This window comes from Canis lupus, chromosome 21, assembly GCF_003254725.2.
Source record: "Canis lupus dingo isolate Sandy chromosome 21, ASM325472v2, whole genome shotgun sequence".
Lineage (NCBI taxonomy): Eukaryota > Metazoa > Chordata > Mammalia > Carnivora > Canidae > Canis > Canis lupus.
Window position 1 is genome coordinate 32,772,683 of NC_064263.1, and position 17,694 is coordinate 32,790,376.

The window sequence follows — 17,694 nt, forward strand, 5'->3', positions numbered from 1 at the left end:
ATTCATGAGAGACACAGGATACGGGCTCCATGCAAGGAGCCCAATGTGGGACTCAATCCCGGGTCTCCAGGATCACGCCTGAAGACAGTGCTAAACCACTGAGCCACCCAGGTTGCTCTGACCTAGATCTATTTATTTTTTGTTCTGTAATGCCATTTGGGGTTTTATTCCAAATACCAGGCTATTTATTATTTATTTAAAGCAAATATTAGGATAGCTAGACTGATGATGCTGGGCAGGCTGGACCTGGAAGAGAATAAAGAATAAGATGAGATACCAGCTGCTCTTTAGATGGACGGGAAACAAGAAAAGGCTCAAAAGGCTGGAAGGTCTCCTCAGTTTATCTATTGCCAAATGGTCCTTTTTCCTTCTCTCGGAGGCTTGAAGATAATTTTTGGTTGGAAGAAAGTAAGGTCTAAATATTTGCTGATTTGAAACGCTAGTTCTTGATCTTTTTTAAATGACATCAGTTTTAATCAAATATCCCCAGATTACAGGATGATTTATCTTTGTCCCTAAAGTTCACTGAATTTCACCCAAAAAAGCATCCCTGAAATAAGAATTGTGAGAATGCGATACCTTCGATCATTTTCCATATTACTTCCAAAAAAAAAAATGAACCTATAGAAAATGAGAAAAAAAAATAGCTATAGCTCTTTGTTTCTTTATTCACTCAACAAAAATTTATTAAACATTTGCAAAAAACTGTTTTGACATCATGTGGAATAAAAGAGAGTAAGTCACTTAAGCAAAGGGATTGCCTGAGCTATGAAATACTAACTTTAAGAATAATGACTGCTTCTCATTTAACTAGAGTAACAGAGGGTAAGAAGACAGATTAGGTGGAAAACAATTTAGCGGTTCCTCAAAAAGGTAAACATAGAACTACCATATAACCCCACAATTCCAGTACTAGGTATACACTGCAAGGATTGAAAACAGGTATCCAAATAAATAATTTGGATATATATATATATATATATATATATATATATCCAACTGGATATATATCCAACTTTCAAGTCATCACAAGAGCCAAGATTTAAGGGCTCAAATCTGGGTTACAGATGCATTGGAAGCTGTCACTCTAAACTTGTGTGTGTGTGTGTGTGTGTGTGTATGCATGTGTGTGTGCGTGTGCACGTGTGTATGTGATTTACTACCAAATGTGATTTATTAAGAGCCTCAGCTTTCCAGCATGCAGATTCTTTTTTTTGGATAGATTCTATATGAATTTTCATAGTACTATTCACAAAAGGTAGAAACAACCCAAGTGTCCATCAACAGACAACTTGATAAATAAAATGTAGTGTATTCAGATAATGAAATATTATTTGGCTATAAAAAGGAATGAAGTACTGATAGATCCTACAATATGGATGAACTTGGAAAACATTATACAAGTGAAAGAAGCCAGACACAAAAGGTCACATATTATGTGATTCCATTTATACGTGCCATCCAAAATTGGTAAATCCATAGAGCCAAAAAGATTAGGGTTGCCAGGGGCTACAGGGAGAGAGAAATGGGTATGGGGTCTCCTTTGAGGGTGATGAAAACGTTTTGGAACTAGACAGAAGTGATGGTTGCACAACATCATGAATATAATTAATGTCATTGAACTGTAAATTTTTAAATGGTTAATTTTTATGAACTTATACGAAGTCCACCTCAACTTTTTATTTTTATTTTTTTTTAAACTTTTAATGTTTCTTTATTTTATTTTATTTTATTTATGATAGTCAGAGAGAGAGAGAGAGAGAGAGAGAGAGAGAGAGGCAGAGACACAGGCAGAGGGAGAAGCAGGCTCCATGCACCGGGAGCCTGATGTGGGATTCGATCCCAGGTCTCCAGGATCGCGCCCTGGGCCAAAGGCAGGCGCCAAACAGCTGCGCCACCCAGGGATCCCCCACCTCAACTTTTTAAAAAAATGTAGATATGGGTCTGTGGTAGATACAACAAATGCTTACTAATATTTTTCCCAGTCCCAGAAGTTTATATGTTCCACTCACCCTGCAGTTAGGAGGGCCATATGACTTTCTACCCAACAGGCTGTGAACAAAAATGACACGTGTCACTTCCAGGCCAAAGTATTTAAGAATGAATGTAGGGGCTCCTGGTTGCTTCAGTCAGTAGAGCATATGACTCTTGCTCTTAGGGTCTGAGTGTAAGCCCCATGTTGGGTGTGGAGCCTACCTTAAACAAACAAACAAACAAAAAGAATAAGAGATGTGTATGCCTCTCTTCTCTAACCAGAAAACTCTAAAGCCATGTAAGACAATGGGGCAGAATAGGCCACTAATGCCAAACATGTTGTATGAGTATGAAATAGACTTTTATTGTCTTAAGCCACTGAAATTTCAGGGGTTGTTACTGCAGTGTAAGCTAAACCTATTCTGATTGACACAGGAAGGCCAGAAAAGCAATACTAAGAAATTTGAATCTTACTCTAAAGGGAATGGAGAGACCATGTTTTTGAGGAAAAGAGTAACATGATGTGCATTTGAGGAAAATAATTCTGGATGCAGTGCACAGAGTAAGTTGGAAACAAAGGTAGTCTTCAGCCTGATGTTCATCAGAAATCCCCTGAGAACTCTAGTCGTCTTTCAATTCATTTATATTTCTATAAACAATAAAATATGTGTTCTCGGGAGAAAAATCATCTGAGGAGTTTGTAAAAATGCAATTCTGTAGTCCAGGATATCTCTAGAGATTCTGATTCAGCATCTCCAGAGGTAGGGTGTAGACACTCATAACTGAAAAAAGTTCTTGGGAGATTCTAGACTACAGGTTAGAGTCAAGGAGAAGATGTCTACTAACTAGTTCAGTAATGACCAATATTACATACTTAGCAGATTCAAATAAATAGTATAGTAGAATAATTATTTTCTTGGGATACCTGGGTGACTCAGCAGTTGAGCACCTGCCTTGGGCCCAGGGCATGATCCTGGAGTCCCGGGATCGAGTCCCACATTAGCTCCCTGCATGGAGCCTGCTTCTCCCTGTGCCTATGTCTCTGCCTCTCTTTGTGTCTCTCATGAATAAATAAATAAAATCTTTTAAAAAAAGAATATTTTCTTGACAATTGTAATGATAAATACTTAGGGAGTTTCTGTTAAAATAGTTATGAAAAGGTTACTCATATTAACATTTGAATAGTCATAGCTATGACTTTGAAAATTTGAACATCAGAAAGATGGGAGTGACAGTTTGTATGTGTCTACTCTATTGCTAAGTGGTAGCCTACCCCAGCATCACTAATAGGCTAGGGAACATGGCTGACATACTAGAGTCAGAGGACAAAGCCATCCTCAGTCTCTGGAACAGCCAACTTCTTCCCAGCACTCACATTTATCTTATTCTCCTTTCTTTCCTCTTTTCTTTTCCTGCAGGATAAACTTGCATTCCATTCTGTCTTTAGTTCCTTCCTCCTCACTGAGTATTTAACTCATCAACCAACTTTCAAGTCATCAAGACTTCAAGAGCCAAGATTTAAGGGCTCAAAGTCTGGGTTACAGATGCATTGGAAGCTGTCACTCTAAACTTGTGTGTGTGTGTGTGTATGATTTACTACCAAATGTGATTTATTAAGAGCCTCAGCTTTCCAGAAGGCAGATTATTTTTTTTAAGATTTTATTTATTTATTTGAGAGAGAAAGAGAGGGAGAGAGAATGAGCCAGGAGGAGGAGCAGAGGGAGAGGGAGAAGCAGGCTCCCGGCTGAGCAGGGAGCTTGCCGTGAGGCTCCATCCCAGGACCCTGAGATCGTGACCTGAGCTGAAGGCAGATGCTTAACTGACTGAGCCACCTAGGCACCCGTAGCATGCAGATTCTGATATCGTGAAGAAACAGATCTTTTGCCAACCAAAATTCAGTTTTGTAAAAACAAATCTTCAGAGTATCTCAGGAAAAAGATCTCTGATAAATAGCGTTGAAGTTGAATGACAAAAAGTACCTTATCATTTCTGAAACCCTACTGAAAGGTGCAAAGCAAAGGGACAGGCTTCACTATAAACCTCCTCCCAATACTGACTACTGCTCAACAATCCTTTTTACTATTATTAGTGATTTAGATTCTTTTCTTGCTTTCCATAGCAATTGTTCCAAGCCTGTATATTTTCAAAACTTCTAACTAATTACTATCACCAGGTGGCTTGCCTTTACCGCTGAAAAAGCAAAGGTGTGATTCCCTCAACATTCCTCTCCTATGTCCTTTCCTATGCTTTCTTCCCTATTCCTTTCAAAGAATAACCTCCACTCTGTTGGATCTTCTGTTTCCTGCATCTCATGTCTTCCTCTTTCTTTTTCTACCCTTTTTTTTAAATAGCCTCCACACCCAGCATGGAGTCCAATGTGGGGCTTGAACTCACAACCCTGAGATCAAGTCAAACACTTAACTGACTGAGCCACCCAGGCGCCCCCTTTCTATCCCTTTTGTAAGCACCTACTCCAATAGTTTTCTGAGAAAGGGTGCATAGGACGTAAAAATTGTTTTGATACTTGGCAAGGCTGAAAATGATTTCAAACTATTCTCCCACTGGACTGACAGTTTAGCTGGATATTGAATTCTAGGTAAAAAATATTTTTGATTTAGATTTTACCTTTTTTAAGTTTTTTTTTCAGATACTTATTTGAGAGAGAGAGCACACATAAGCACAAAAGCATGCTAGTAGGGAGAGGGGAAGAAGGGGTGGGAGAAGGAGAGAATCTCAAGCAAACTGCACTAAGTGTGGAGCCTTTCATGGGGCTTGACCCCACAACCCTGAGATCATTACCTGATCCAAAACCAAGAGCTAGACACTCAACCAACTGGTACACCCAGGCACCCCCAATTCAGATTTTAGAAGGCATTGGACACATCCTTTCTAATATTGCAGCTAAGGATGCCTTTTTTTTTTTTTTTTTTTTTTGACTCTGGAAGCTCATAGGATCTTTTTTACCTAAAATTTCATGATGATGTGCCTAGGTTATGGGTACTTTTTCTAACACTGTTCTTTTTTTTTTTTTTTTTTTTAGATTTTATTTATTTATTCGAGAGAGACACAGAGAGAGAGAGAGAGAGGCAGAGAAATAGGCAGAGGGATAAGCAGGCTCCATCCAGGGAGCCCGACGTGAGACTCTATCCCGGGCCAGGTCTCCAGGATCAGGACCTGGGCTGAATGCGGCACTAAACCGCTGAGCCACCCAGGCTGCCCTCTAACACTGTTCTAAGGCACATAGTAGGCCTTTTGATATGGAGGCTTATATCCTTTATTTAGTTCCAATAAATGTTCTTATTTATTTTTATTAATTTCCTCCTCTAATTTTCTCTAATTTCTCTTTCTAGAACTCCTATTTATATGTTAGACCTCCTGGATCTCTTAATTGTTCATCTCATTGTCTTTTCTCCTACCTGATGGGGAAATCTTGTATATTTTTCCTTCTAGCTCTTCTATCAAACTTTATATCTTATCACTGGCTTCAGGCAGTCTATGCTCCAATCTCATAAATAACTTGTCATTTCCCGAAAATGTCAAGAAAGTTAATACTTTTGATAGACCCAATTCGAAGGTCACCTCTTCAGTAAAGACTTCTCCTATCACCTCTTCGGTAAAGACTTCTCCTACCTCCAGGGAAAATGAATTACTCCCTCTCTGTACACGCAAGGCACAATTCATAGCCCATAACACCTGTTCCTGAGTATTGTTCACCATAACCCAATTTGTTGATTCTTCTAGAATACGTATCTCTCTTTTTTTTTTTTTTTTAGAATACGTATCTCTTGAAGGCATACCCATCTTCAACATCTAGTAAATGGTAATTACCCAATTAATAGCTGTTATATTACAGTAATTTCTGGGTTTTTATAAAGATTTTATTTATTTATGTATTTATGTATTTATGTATTTATGTATTTTAGAGACAGAGAGAGTGCATGAGAGTAGAGGGGCAGAAGGGCAGTGCATGGGGAGAGGTGGAGGGAAAGAGGGAAAGGGAGAGGGACAAGTAGACTCTCCACTGAACACAGAGCCCTACTTGGGGCTCAATCTCAAAGACCCAGAGATTCTGACCTCAGCTGAAACCAAGAGTTGAGCACTTAACCGACTGAGTCACCGAGGCGCCCCAACAGTAGTTTCAAAAGAATATAGAGCATAAATATTTGACTATGTAATCATTAGCTAAGTAAAGAATGTAACCAGAAACCTAACCCACTAGGAAAAGTTACATAAGCGCACCTGTGGATACTTTTAATCTTAAAAGATGATTGTTTTTTAAATAAACATTCCAAATCTTATCCAAAGGCACATTCTTCGTAGTCATTTACACATATGCAAATTCAGAATTTAAAAAGCTAATTTATTTATAAATCATCTGCTAACTCAAGCAGGCACCTGAACAGTTCCTTAGAATACAGAATATATTTGTTGTTTGGAATACCAAAAATAAAATAAAAAAGGCAAAAAGAGATTTCTTTAAAATGTATCATCCATATAAAAATGGTAATTTTTTCCAGAAATGTTAAGTGATTAAAGAATAAGGAGCAGAAAGACACTCCTGAATACTAACTACTGCTCAGCTACTTAAGGGCATTACAAGGCTGAATAAAGAATGTTCATTCGTATACAGGGATTTAAGCGCTGTTATGGGCTTTTTGTTTACTTTAGTTTTGGTTTGATTTTCTTTTTAAAACCATGCCCAAATGCCAAATCTTACATTTTTTTTCTTTTCCTGTTGAACTGATGCTATGTTAAGATATAAGCACAAACATCTCATAAGTGTTTTAAATCCATCCAATTGTTTGAGAAGGCATACGTGCTGGGCCAATGAAGCCAAAACATTAGAGCTAGGAATTTTGATGAAGATAATAATTGCTTACAGACCAGCTTGTTTTAACTTGCTGAACAAAGAACACAATTTTATACCACATTTTCATCACAGGCTTCTTCTCTGCATAATCACTAGTATAATCAACACTTTAAAAAGGGAGATTATCTGCAGGTTAAAGAGTAAGGAAGTTATCAATTAGATTCCATCATCTTTAAAATTTCACTTACTCAAACTTTATATTAATTAAAGAAATTTTTTTTGCTAGCCTAAGCACTGTTTTGAATCTTTACAAACCATTTGTTTAGTGTGCACAGCATAAATCTAAGAACAAAGACACTTGGTTAATTTCTAATGCTGCCCTAGATGGCTCTATAGAACTGGATATGTCAATAATTTCTTTGTGCCTTAGTTTACTTCTAGGACATCCCAAATAGCTGAGCACTTCCATCTTTCTCACACCTGAAAGCTGCATTCAGGCTCTGTGCCTATGTCAGGAGTAACTCTCTCATTCTTTCTCCCATCAAGTTACTTTCATCACTTGCAGGTCCCTGCAATAATTTGATATTCAACCAATATTTGTTAAGGACCTACTCTGTGACAGGCAGTGCAGTGGAGGTGAGGACGAGGCAGGTCTCTGCGAGGACAGTATTACTAGTTTCCTAACAGAATTATCTCAGTCATTCTGCTTGTTTCAACCCAACTCTGGATTTCCTATTCTTTACTCCTCTGGAATATATAGCTGGAAGTCCTAAAAACTAAGCTGGTATAGATTCACAGGATTGAGCTGAGGCCGTCAGCTGGTAATCAGATTGTTTCTGGGCCAGGCAGTCTGGGAGTCAACATGGTTTCAAGACAGAGATAAGAAGTCATTGAAGGGACCAATGTCACCAATTCACAAGACCAAGATAACTCTTTGTGCATGGTACCAGTGGTGACCCCAGCTTTGCTGAATCATTTTGCCCTCATAACTCCAGCCCCTAAGACAGAACTCTCTGGACTCTGGACTATGTTGACTTTTGATTCCCTTAATGCAGGGAGCCATTCATCTCAACACATAAGCCTTCAGTATCAGTTGTGTAGAAGCAGGGCCATGTCTTCCAACTATGCCTGAAACCTTGTAAATTACAGAGAGAAAGGGAGGGTGGGAAATGAGGGACCTGTGTTGTCCAGAGTATCAAGGCAGACCTTGAATTTGAGCCTCCAAACCTTGGACATATGCTTATCGTTCCCTATTTACCCTTTCCATTGGTGTTATATGACAATCTCTTATACTCTTTGTCTCTGATATGTTGCTTACTCTAATCCTTGCCACTCAGAAGTCATCGTGTTCTGATTCACAGCCTTGTTCTGATTTCGGATCAGAACAAGAAGACTTAAATTCGCTCATACTTAACTGCAGTATCTCAAGTTATTGTATCTTTCTGTATTCTAGATTTCTCACCTTTAAATTAATACATTTGCCATCACATTCTCTTAAAGATATTTATATTTAATTGAAATAACATGCATTCTGGGATCACAATAAAACTATAATATGCTCCTGTATTCCTAACTATGTAATGAGTATTAAAACATTTAGAAACAAATTTAGTCCCTCAAAGAAATAAAAGTTTTGAGTAATTTATTTTTTAAATATAGTATCTACCTCACTTCACAAAATATTTCGAAAATGTTATATGAAAAGAAAAAGAAAAATATTGTAAGTAAACCAAGTAGAACATACTCTTCAGAAGAAATTCAACAGTGGGTCTGTTTCTTAATGAAGGATTTTGAAAATATTAACAATTATCCCATGATTAATCTTATGGGAAAAGAATATCTAATTACATTGGGTTAACTCACTTTAAGGCTTTGACGTCTCTGCTAGTGAATTACTAAAACAGATGCATTTTTTAAAAGAATTTAAAGACACAAGAATTTTCATTGTATTAAGAGTAGACTCAAAGTGTTATATAAAATATGCTTCTAAAATTTAAAAGAGTTAAAGGAGATTCCTCATCTCAATTCCTAGGAGATGCTGTATCTGGAAGAGTAAACAGAAGCAAATAGTTTTCTGAAATTGTGCCAAGGCTACATGTCAACTGCCTGGCAGGAAATGCTTTTGGAGGGCCTAGATAAACAGACCATCATCTTTTTTTGGAAAAATCTCCTTTAGATTCATACAAAGCACATGTGCTGAGTTTAAACTAGCATCATAAACACAATAAGCAGAAAAGGATTTTTAAATTATGGTATCTATAGGATCTATGCAATGAAGTGATCTGTCTTCACTTTTAACACACATGAACCTCACCACTTCAGCAAGCATAGACTCAATACAAGTTTGTTGAAATTTGTGATATATTAAGCCTTATCTTTCCATTAATTTTCATTATGATTTTGGTGAAGCTTTAGCTTACAAGAAGTTTTCATTTAGCAGCAGCTGTTAGTATTTTAGCATTTTATAATGATATTTTCTTACATTTATAGCAATGCACTTTTCAAAATACTTCATATCCATTATCTTAATTTTTGTTTTAACATCTCATTTTATAAGTGCTAGCATTGAGACCAAGCTAGGACTTATAAAATGAGATGTTAGTACAAAAATTAGCTCAAAGATTAGTCAGAGGACCACTCCAAAATCAATTAGTCTGAAACATTTTCTAGTACATTTCCCTCTGTCTGTGCTATGCATCAGATAATGGACTTCCAAATCCAATTATTATATTTACTAAAATAATCCTTTGGCCTCACCTGACTTTTATTTTCTTAAAATAAGGATGATAAGGATGGCAAAAAGGATGATAAGGATCTAGTTGTTGACTCAGAACACCTACGGTTAGCTGGAGAAATCTCTGGTCCGTGTCAAGCCTAGTTGACCCTGTTGTGCTTCCTCTCTCCACAAGCCTGCTTGTTCTATTTGGCTACAATTTCAACCACCCATCTTCTTTTCCTCCTTTCTCATACTGAAAGTTATCCTCTGCCTCACTCACCTATGTTCAATCTTGCCCAGTCCATGATAGAGAGAAATTTCCCTGACCCAAGAACAAAGTTATATGAAAGGTGACATACCTCTCTCCCTGCCACACATTTCCCTTTAATCAAGTAAGTTCAGATAATAATGTGAGCCACCTCAACTTTGGCGTCCTTCTTAATAATCTACAGCCACCAGACCTAACTTCCAATTTCACCCCAGTTTGCTCCCTCCCACCCAAACAGGACATCTTTGCCGTAGTTACGATTAGACCTCACAGGGAAAAAAACATACAGAAACTTTGTGTGTAGATAATTTTTTCTTCTCTCCACAATATGAAGAGGATGGTGTGTGACTGGAAAAAAGTCACAAAACTGAAGGATAACAAATATTTGAGTGTAAACAGCATATTTTAAGTAATATAATCACCCTATTATCACTTACATTTTTAAATATATTTCTATTATTTCTTAAAATGGAATACACCTATAATTATAATTAGGAAAGCTTACTACAGACCAGAGCATATAACTAAACTTTACTCTAAAACTGTTATAATTCTCACCCTGGAAATCTGGCTTCCTACTTGACTTGTGAGAGCTTCCTGAAATGGAAATACAGAACAAAGACTTAATAAATGACCACTGAACAAATAAATACTGATAGAAAGAATAAATATAAATTTCATCCTAAAAGAATACATAAAAGTAAACTTGAGAGTCAAGAGTCGTATTTTAAAAGGCTAGGAAGGATAAAATTGGAAGGAACAGTAAGTTCTAAATATTAGTTTTTAAAAAGCTGTTGCATCTGTCAGGATATACTGTGTCAATTTTTAGGACATTAAAATTCTACATAGAGGATAATTCCAGAATGATGGAGTAAGGAGGTTGGTAAATCATCTGTCCAAAGCAACAATAAAACTATACAAAATTGTCAAATAAGCATTCAGCAATGTTGAGGGGTGAGGGGGGCAGAAATGGACCAGATTGAAAAGCATTTATTTTTAAAATAAATGAATAATAAAACTGCTGAAACTCTAGTGAGAAAAGTGGGCATCTGGGACCTCAGAGACTTTTTCCACTTCCTATACCCGACCTCAACCGTAACACGGTAGTTGTGTTAAGACAAGCCATGAAAACCAGCAGTTCTGCTGCTGGAGGGCAATGACTTGATTTGGTGCTCAGGGTATGATCGGAAACAAGTAGACCTTAGAAAACAAGCAGTAGGGATCCCTGGGTGGCGCAGCGGTTTGGTGCCTGCCTTTGGCCCAGGGCGCTGATCCTGGAGACCTGGAATAGAATCCCACGTCGGGCTCCCGGTGCGTGGAGTCTGCTTCTCCCTCTGCCTGTGTCTCTGCCTCTCTCTCTCTCTCACTGTGTGCCTATCATAAATAAAATTAAAAATTAAAAAAAAAAAAGACAGAAAACAAGCAGTAAACAATCAGGAAAAATCAACATCACAGCTGGCTGAGACTGCAGTATTGATTGGTAAGAGCAACAGACCAGCCAGAAATTTAACAATAAGATCCAGGGAACAAGCTAGTCATAGCGGACCTTGATAAACTCACATCACATATCCTTGGTGGTCTGGAAAGTATGTACATGTCCTAGGTGTGCACTGCCTGAATGCGAGACCTTGCACACAACAGAAAATAAAGGTAATGGCAGACTTGATGTCGTGTTCCCCAACCTGTACACAGGTCATTTGGCAAACTTCTTACATAACCTTGGGTTAGGCAAAGATTGCCTACCTACCAAAAGCACAATCCATAAAAGAAAAAAATTAAGAAAATGGACTTCATTGAAATTTAAGATGTTTATGTTTTGAAAAACACAAATAAGAAAATGAAAGACATGACACAGACCAGGAGAAAACACTTATACACCACACAGCTGATAAAGAATTCTTGTTTGGAACAAGAATTCTTATAACTCAAAAAAAAAGAAAAAAAAAAAAAAAAAGGCAAGCCAATTTAAAAATGGACAAAAGAGAGCAGCCCCGGTTTAGTGCAGCCTTCAGCCCAGGGCGTGATCCTGGAGACCCGCGATCGAGTCCCACCCACATCAGGCTCCCTGCATGGAGCCAGCTTCTTCCTCTGCCTGTGTCTCTGCCTCTCTTTTTGTGTGTCTCTCGTGAATAAATAAATAAAATCTTTTTTTTTAATGGACAAAAGATTTGAATAAACATTTCACAAAAGAAGAAATAGGAATGCCTAATAACTACAAGAAAACATGCTCAATATCAATAGTCATTAAGAAAATGCAAATTAAAATCACGAGATAGCACTTCATACCCACTAGAATGACTATACTCAAATGACAAATAATAACAAGCATTGAGGGATCCCTGGGTGGCGCAGCGGTTTGGCGCCTGCCTTTGGCCCAGGGCGCGATCCTGGAGACCCGGGATCGAATCCCACGTCAGGCTCCCGGTGCATGGAGCCTGCTTCTCCTTCTGCCTATGTCTCTGCCTCTCTCTCTCTCTGTGTGTGACTATCATAAATAAATAAAAAAATAAAATAAAATAAAAAATAAAAAAAATAATTAAAAAAAATAACAAGCATTGAGGAGGAGTGGAAAAACGAACCGGGCAGCCCTGGTGGCCCAGCGGTTTAGAGCCACCTTCGGCCTGGGGTGTGATCCTGGAGACCCGGGATCGAGTCCTGCGTCGGGCTCCCTGCATTGAGCCTCCTCCTCCCTCTGCCTGTGTCTCTGCCTCTCTCTCTCTGTGTCTGTTATGAATAAATAAAATCTTAAAAAAAAAAACTGGAACCTTCAGACATCATTTGTGGAAATGTAAAATGGTACAGCCACTTTAGAAAACGGTTTGGCAGTTTCTTAAAAATGTTAAACATACATTTACCATATCACTCATCAATTCCTCTCCTAAGTATCTCCCCAAGAGAAACTAAAACCTGTATCCACACAAGGCCTTGTATCCAATCTTTCATAGCAGCATTATTCATAATGGTCCCCAAATGGAAACAATTAAGATGGCTATCAACTGGTGAATGGATAAACAAAATGTAGTATATTCATATAATGGAATATTATTCAGTCGTATAGAGGAATAAATTGCTGATACCTGCTACAATATGGATGAGCTTCAAAAACATGATGGTAAGTGAAAGCCAGACAAAAAAAGGTCACATATTGTGATTCATTTATATAAACTGCCTAGAAAAGGCAAAATTATAGAAATAGCGAACAGAATAGCGGTTGCATGGACCTAGAGGTGGGAACTGAGACTAACTGCATATGGTAGGCACAGGGATCTTTTTCAGTTAATGAAAATGTTCCAAAACTGGATCATGGTGATGTCTGCAAAATTCTATAAATTTACTAAAATTTATTGAATTGTACACTTAAAACAGGTAAGTATAATGTAATATAGATTATCCCTCAATTCAATAGTCATTTTTTTAAAAAAACTCCACATGGATTCCTACTATTTATATCGACCAAAATTGTCATGCCTTTAATCTCTGATAGTTTTTTAAATGACAAAACTTTTTCCTAATCATTCTTGCTCTGCAATCAATTTTTTAACTTCCAATTTCTTAACAGGTTGTGAAAGCTAATTCTCAGTACTTTGATCCATTTTCTTTAATCTATATAATCAAGATGACAATTTTGATAATGAGTTTCTTTCATTCCCCAAAAACCCAATGAGTTGATGTAATCAGGCAAAATGAATGATCTAATGACTCAGTCTATAATACTACTTTACAAAGCTGTAATGATTCTAAAGCTCCCTAAGTCTGCTGAAGAAATAAAAATACCACCTGTCAAATGAAATGATTTATACATTCTCTGGTATGTACAGTATAAATCATTGTCTAACTCTGGCATGATACCCACTTTTACATCATAGGCTTTTAACCCTTTCTTGCCCTCTTCACATAGAGAAAAATACTTGCATTTGTTCTTTACTAAATTTGTTTTTTGGGACAACCCGGGTGGCTCAGCAGTTTGGTGCCACCTTCGGCCCGGGTTGTGACCCTAGAGACTAAATTTGTTTTTTGTTTTTTTTTCTTTTCAAGAAGTCCAAATACAGCACCAATCTCTTTCCTCAGATTTCAGGAATATAAATGTCCTTCAACCCACTTATTCCCCAAAATATAACCTAGACAACGTCTACGTGCTCTCTGTAATATATCTATCCTGGTGAAGAGAGAAATTGTGGAAGACTTAGAGGAACAGTTTTCTTTCTCCACTGATGATCAGATACATTTCTGATCATATGCCCTCCCTCTATTTGCTGTTCCATTTTCAAGTCTCACTGGTGGCTTTAAGGAGTACCTGGCTTGGGAGCACCCGGGTAGTTTATTCAGCTAAGTATCAGACACTTGATTTCAGCTCAGGTCATGATTTCAGGGTTGTGAAATCGAGCTCCACATCAGGCTCCATGCTGAGTGTGGAGCCTGCTTAAGACTCTGTCTCCTTCTCCCTTTGCCCCTCCCTAGTCACACACTCTCTCTCACTCTAAAAAAAACAAAAACAAGACAAAAAAATTTAAAGAAGTAGCTGGCTTGGGCTGTGTTTGATCCACAAAGGACTTGATGGTAGGCAGGTTCCATCATTATTCCCATCCAATCTTAAAAAAGAGAAAAAAGATTCTCACTGTAGTTTACAGTTCAATCCTTCAAATTATACCAAAAAAGAGACATGTATAAATACAAATATAAAAATAAATGCAATGATTTACTTTCATGTCAGTCTTTAGGCTTTAGTTCCATTCCAAGCATCTTCTTTCCCAAATATTTCTAATGTTAAATTCTGGAAAATTATTTATAACTGAATATTCATTATATTCACTAAAGTAAAAAAAAGGTAGACTTTTTTTTTAAGAAGACAATTCTTATCTGGTCTAACAGGGATCTATTTATCTTTTTTTTAAGATTTTATTTATTTATTCATAGAGACAGAGAGAGGCAGAGAGAGAAGCAGGCTCCAGGCAGGGAGCCCAACGTGGGACTCGATATCGGATCTCCAGGATCACACTCCAGGCTGCAGGCGGCGCGCTAAACCGTTGCACCACCAGAGCTGACCTAACATGGATCTATTTAAATAAAAGATTAGGTCAGTAAATTCAATAAATGTCTATTGAACACCTACTGCTTACCAAGCCCTGGATATTTAGGAACAAATTAGGAACTATTTCTACCTTCAAGGAGTTCATAAGCTGTTAGGAAAAAATGAACCATAACTACGTACAATTTAAATCAGATTGGGATAAGTACCTCGATATGAAAAAAAAAAAAAAAAAAAGCCATGGAAACAGGTTGCACCTGGAAGTAGCAAAAGATTTTAAAAAGTTGACTTGATAAGAAGAAAGTAATGCTTCAACTGAAATGGAATTGGGCATGGGAAGTGGTAATAGAATCCTGGGGAAGAGGGCCAAGTAACGTGAGGTATGGATCAGGCAAGTGAGGACATATTGAAAAATAAGGCTGAGGTCTCATTAAGATAATATTAGCTAATATTTATTGAGCATTTACTATGTGTCAAGTACTATTCAAAGCACTTTATTTGTATTAATTTATTTGGTCCTCACAACCCTATGAGGAATACAATATTATTCTCATTTTAAAGATGACAAAACTGAGGTAGAGAATGGTTAAATAATCTGTTCATAGTTACATAGACTCAGCTAAATTATAGAGCCAGGATCTTGAAATCCATAAATAAAAAAAGCAAATCAAATTCTGTCTCACTCTCAACCACATTCATTATAAAAGCAGTTATCAGGTATTTTAAATATCTCTTCTCTTATTAATTCCTGGGCCATACTTCAAGACTTTGCTCAAATGTCTCCTTCTCTAAAAAGCCTTTCTTGATCCCTCTAACTGAACCATAGATGGATCTTTCTCCTCTAAGTTTCATTAACACTTTATATCAATCTTATAGTAACAGCCAGGGGATCCTGGGTGGTTCAGTCCCTTAAGAGTCTGCCTTCAGCTCAGGTCATGATTTCGGGGTCCTCAGCTCCCTGCTGAGAGGAGTCTCTATCTGCTACTCCCCCTGTTTGTGTTTGCTTGCTCTGTCTCAAATATTTGTTTTTAAAAGCAACAGTTTATGAACAAAATCTTAATATTTGGTTCCTAGCACTACAGATTTTATAAGCATCATTTTTTTTTAATTCTGCTTTAGCCTGACCCACTTTCTATTCTCCCCAAGTCCTAGGACAGTGCTTGGGGCATTATAGTGCTAGCTATATCTGCGGAGTACTTACTCGTTGCAAGGCATTGTGCTAAGCATTTTCCAGGAATTCTCTCACAAAATCCTTACAGCAATCCGATTCCTAATTCACTGCATTCAATAGCTATCTGTTAGCCCTTTCTGTGGCAAGTGAAATACTAGATGCACCTTAAACTCATTAAACAAAACAAATACGGCCCCACTCTCAAGAAGTTCAATCCAGGAGGTTGGTACAATTGGTATTCCTGAACATCAGGAAGAGGAAAAACTGAAGTTCAAAGATTTTAAGTGACTTGTTTGCCCAGAAATCACACAGCAAAAAAGTGGCAGAGACTGAATTCAAACTCAGCTCTCCAGACCTTATATTGGGGACCCTGTGCACCGGTTAACTACTATGTTCTGAAGGAGGCGTTTGGGGACACCTGGGTGGCTCGGTGGTTGGGCACCTGCCTTCGGCTCAGATCGTGATCCTGGAATTCAGGATCGAATCCCGCATCGGGCTCCCTGCGAGAGGCCTGCTTCTCTCCCTGCCTGTGTCTCTGCCTCTCTCTCTCTCTCAGTCTGTGTCTCATGAATAAATAAATAAATCTTAAAAAAAAATGAAGGAGGCGTTTGATAAGCATTATTGAAGGGAAAGTTTTAGAATACTTTTACACTACAATGAAAAATATCCCAATGATAATGAAGACTTCTACTCCATTTCTTTCCGCGAGAGAAAAGCAGGAAATGAGCAACAGTGCAAACAAGTTGCAGTAATATCCTGAGAGCGCAGAACTGCTGATCGAGCCCTCTGCGGAGACTCGCTCAGCATTGAAGATTTCCGTGTGTGCCTTAAAGTGACCCCCACCGAGCAGTAACCCGTAAAGTGCTTCTTCCTGAACATCAATGCTCCGCTGTGCGCAGCGTGTTGTGGCCGCCACTGATCAGCAGTGAGACCTTGGGCTACACGGTCCATCACGTAACCCAGAGCTGTGCAGGAGTGCGGTGCGCGGGAAGGATGCACAGCTCATTTACATGTGGCGCAACTCTTCTGCAAAGGTGCGTCCAACTCCCCAGAGAGGCGGCTTCCAAAAGTGTGTGAGTCCGTACTTGCCACTGGAGGAGTGAGGAAGCTGCCCTGGAGGGATTCGGGGCCGAGGACGGACAACTCAGGCGCCCTCCTCACCCCTCACCCCACCCCCCGGCCCTGAACAGCTGCCTGCGGGCGGAGGGCCACAGCCCCATGGCCACACTCTTCGACAAGCGCCACCCTGGCAGCAGCAGCACAGTTTGGATTCTCCTACCCATCTCCATCTCCTCCAACGAGAGGGTGTTTTTTTTTTTTTTTTTTTAAGATTTACTTATTTATTCATGAGAGACACAAGGAGAGAGAGAGAGGCAGAGACACAGGCAGAGGGAGAAGCAGGCTCCATGCAGGGAGCCCGACGCGGGACTCGATCCGGGGACTCCAGGATCTCCACCTGGACCGAAGGCGGCGCTAAACCGCTGAGCCCACGAAAGGGGCTTTTGCAGGGGCGGCATCTCAAGATACAGACCGGGCTGAGAGAGGCGCCTGGGGGCAGGTGTCTAATTCCCTACAATTCCTTAGCCCAACAGAAGGCCACCTGACTTTCCCCCCGGGCCACCCAGTGAGGCGCTGTAGACGACCTTGAACGTTGAGGCCGCGCCCAGGAGCTCTTCCCACCGCCGCCCCGCCGCCGCTCCACTCCGGCCCCCACGCCTCGCCCGCCGCC

General features: G+C 39.0%; 1 protein-coding gene across 5 annotated transcripts in view; it reads right to left on the reverse strand.

Annotated features, from left to right (window-relative positions):
• Positions 1 to 17,672, reverse strand: part of DENND2B (DENN domain containing 2B) — a 170,851-nt gene extending 153,179 nt beyond the window's left edge. For 3 of the 5 annotated variants that reach the window (XM_049098767.1, XM_049098765.1, XM_049098766.1), the window contains exons 1-3: positions 17,609 to 17,672; positions 10,969 to 11,142; positions 10,327 to 10,365 (exon numbers count right to left, since the gene is read on the reverse strand). The gene's annotated coding sequence lies outside the window, so the exon portion shown is untranslated. The remainder of the gene's footprint in view (positions 1 to 10,326; positions 10,366 to 10,968; positions 11,143 to 17,608) is intronic. The other 2 variants (XM_049098769.1, XM_035704268.2) reach the window with 2 other exon arrangements.
• Between the last annotated feature and the right edge of the window lie 22 nt (positions 17,673 to 17,694).